The sequence below is a fragment of the Dermacentor andersoni genome, chromosome 4, assembly GCF_023375885.2.
Source record: "Dermacentor andersoni chromosome 4, qqDerAnde1_hic_scaffold, whole genome shotgun sequence".
NCBI classification, from domain to species: domain Eukaryota; kingdom Metazoa; phylum Arthropoda; class Arachnida; order Ixodida; family Ixodidae; genus Dermacentor; species Dermacentor andersoni.
Genome location: NC_092817.1, coordinates 195,290,606 through 195,294,173, shown reverse-complemented (window position 1 = coordinate 195,294,173; position 3,568 = coordinate 195,290,606). Strand labels below are relative to the sequence as shown.

At 45.8% G+C, this 3,568-nt stretch overlaps 1 long non-coding RNA gene across 1 annotated transcript; it reads left to right on the top strand.

Moving 5' to 3' along the window:
• The first annotated feature begins 1,205 nt into the window (after positions 1-1,205).
• On the top strand, positions 1,206-2,582 carry LOC126530557 (uncharacterized). Its single transcript, XR_007599445.2, has 2 exons — positions 1,206-1,281; positions 2,237-2,582. It is a non-coding gene; the product is annotated as an uncharacterized lncRNA (long non-coding RNA).
• Positions 2,583-3,568: the final 986 nt, after the last annotated feature.

The window sequence follows — 3,568 nt, the reverse complement described above, 5'->3', positions numbered from 1 at the left end:
GTTTAGATGTACTTCGTTAGGAGTCTATACGCTATAGCTTCATTTCATTTGCGAATCACCCAAAAGTGACTCTATTAGAAATATAGACTGTATCTCACTTCGTGTCACTGCTTGGAGGTCTAAAATAATGCCTCTGTTGATCATTTGCACATGTATATTTTGGGGGTAAGCGTTTTAGGTCAATAGTATACTGAACTGCAATATCTCGACCATTTTTTATTTACATGTCGACTATTTCTGTCACTAAGAAGATTCTTTCTCGAGAAAGAAACATGCTTTGCTAGACCTCGGCATTAGAAATGTGCACGTAGGCAACGGCCACTCTGAGGTTCAGAATACTACGAATTATTTTATTCTTGGCTAAAACCACTTGCCCCCTGAAAATAATAATTCCATTTTATTTTATATATTTACTCGTTTACTGCTTGATCCAGTAAGATATCTGAAAGCAGCGTAACTGTTGAAACATTAATTTTCCACTGTGCATTTAGTTTTAATATATTCAGCACATATTTAAAGGAATTTGCTTAAACCCTGCAGATTTAGGCTGATCCTCATGGTTAGTATGTGCTACTTTGGGAAACAATGAGCCAAGCATTTTCCGGTTATTTATGTACAAAATAAAAATCTCAGTCAAAGTTCACTGTTGGAGGTAGTAATTCGTGCGCCATGTGCAGCGGAAAGGACAGCTGATTGGCTTAGTCATCTGCACCAGTAACACAGTTTTGTACGGAACTTAATATTTACCTCAAAGCATTTCTATTATTGGTTGCGAAGCAAGCATTGCTTGTTCTCGACGCTGAATCTGGTTTTCCCCATCCACATGAATGTGCGTGACGTGTAATTAACAACCAACGCACAAAAAGCATGAACTGAAACCGCAGCCGTTGTTTTTCGCGGAGATGAAGCACCCGTGAGACGTGAGCGTCATGTCTTTCCTCCTCGTACAGTTCGCTTCCACCGTTTACTTGCAGGACGTTGGGGGTCACAGCTGTGGCACGCAAGGTCACAGGACTGAGGCTACAACCAAACGTATCTACTATAGTAAAACGGGGAATACCCTTTAGTCTTAACTTAGCAACGCACGAGTCTCCCCGTGTGTTTTGGTGCGTTACACGAAAGGGGGCTTTCCCCGGTTGAAGGTCGTTCGATCAATTTCGCAGCACGTAATGGGCGAAGGGCACCGCGACACGCGCGCCCGTTCAGCGCTATATAAGCGAGTACGCGCAGTCTCCGATAACACAGCATTGTCTCAGCTGCCCCCGCACATTACGCCAACAGGTAAGGGCTGAGAATTCGAGAACCCAGTAATCGGGCCCAGTGGTGTTTCTTTTCAAACTCCGGGCAACGTTTATTCACCTGCTGCTTACTATAAATTGTTATGCATGGAGCCTACGCTGTGTTGGTTTTGTTTATGCTGCATGTTGTCCCCAGAGAATAGCAAAACTTACAGCTATTAGAGTAACAACTATAAGGGTCACTTGGTTATATCGATAGACTGATTGTAGACAAAGTTTATATTTTCATCTCTATGCAAAAGTCGAGGGATTGTGTTGCAGAGGATTGAACAATGCTCTTTAACTCTTGTGTTTGTAGCTTCCAGGATACTACGTGTAATTAATTAGCTACGACGCTGTTTGATATATTATTTTGAGTGGAGCTATGTTCCGGATTGCCGAGTGTAAATAACTAAACCGCGCAAATAAGAAAGACGCGTACAGCAAAACAACTACTCGCTGAAATTGGCCAAAAATGTAAGGCGATGAAATGTAACGCTAAGTTTTACCGAGAGCTATTGTGAATCGCTGCTTCTGCTCGCTTAGTGAAGATATTTTTAGGCTGTATTTATATTGTTAAGGAGCGATATTGTGATCAGACCAGATATTTGCGATAACCTTCAAGAACGAGCTCGAACGAGTAAATGCGGTAGGGGAAAAGGACATGGTGAACTTGTGCATGCTTTTTCACTGCAAAAGAGATGTAAAACTTCAGTGCACTGAAGAAGCGAATTATTTATAGAGATCCGATATTCCTGTATAAGGTATTAGTTGGGTCAAAACAGCAAAGCGCATTGGCAGACATTCAAACAACATCAGTCATCGGATATCTATTTTAAAGAGAGGGGCGTTATAACTCGGCATAAAAACCACATTGGTGCCACGTGCACGTTGTGCTTATTGTGTTATGTATTCGCGTTTTCCACGTTGGTTACATGTCTGTCATCTTCATGCTGCAGGACTTACAGCCATGTTCTCACTGAACACCAAGTCCTTCCTCCTGGCTCTTCTGGTTATGGCTGTTCTCTGCAGCCTGGCAGCTGCTCAGTTCGGCTACGGACGAGGATTCGGACGTGGCTATGGCGGATATGGCGGCTACGGCCGAGGCTTCGGTGGTGGATATGGCCGAGGCTTCGGCGGTGGATACGGTCGCGGCTACGGTGGATATGGCCGCGGATTTTACGGCTGACAGGGAAAAGCCGGATGATGCTTCAAGACGAATCAGTGCCAAAAACAGCAGAGATCTGACGTCTGCGTCCAGTCGCCTATTCAAACGAATAAACCATTTATAAAGGTTTCGCAAAATTGCTGCGTGCTAGTGTTCTTGTGAGGAATGTCTATGGGCTGCAGTAATCAAGTAGGGTGACATCAACGCTTCCACACCAGCTGCCACTACGCGACGCGCCTGTTTTACTCGGTAAACGTAACGCAATAGCATTACAGGTGAAAGCCGTTAGTCCATAATTACGTGAACCAAAAACCTTCAAAAGGTTTCTTATCCGCCCCCTGGCTGCGGCATCGTCCATCTCCCATGAAGAAGACTGGCAGAAACGAGCTCGACGTACGTCGGCTGCGGTCTGGCGCAGCAATTCAGCACTATCAAAACTTGTTTCATCTGTACACAACGAACACATGTGATGTGCTAACACACAAGACCAGGATGGAATGAAACAAAGGAAGAAAATCCGAGTACCTGGATAACTGACAAGCCGCTCCGGGCTACGCATCTGTCCAGAATTTATACTACGTACGTAGATTCTTGCCAGTCTGAAATTTGTCCGACGTCTACTAAAGGGCGCAATTAGGTGCATGTTGTTATCGACTCTCTGGGATGTGCCATCCTACATGGCTCACAGGCCACCAGTTGTCGTTGGCTCTGCCAGTGCTTTCTTTCCAACATGCCTGTCACGTGAGCCGGGAACCTTGTTGCAGTTTATCTTCTTCCTTCTCTCTTCCGCTGCCGGCTGCAGCGCTGGTCGTGGCTAGAGTGCCTCGATGTCCTCCTCGCCCACCACTACGCAGCTGGAAAGGAGATGCACATTCAGGCACCCTACACTCTATTTTCGTAGTTCGGTGCAGCACTGTGGTAGGTACAGGCCTCTTCGACGAATGAGGAGGGCGAACACATCTTAATTATGCACTTCCTCGCCCTCTCATATGCTAGCGGCGAGCGCTCCAGCGGAGGCGGCGGGAGCATCTCCGAATACTGTGCAACTGCGCAGCGTGATCAGGGGCCGAACCTTATAATAGTTTGGAAGAGGAATCGCTCACTTGGCCTCACCTGATTGGTC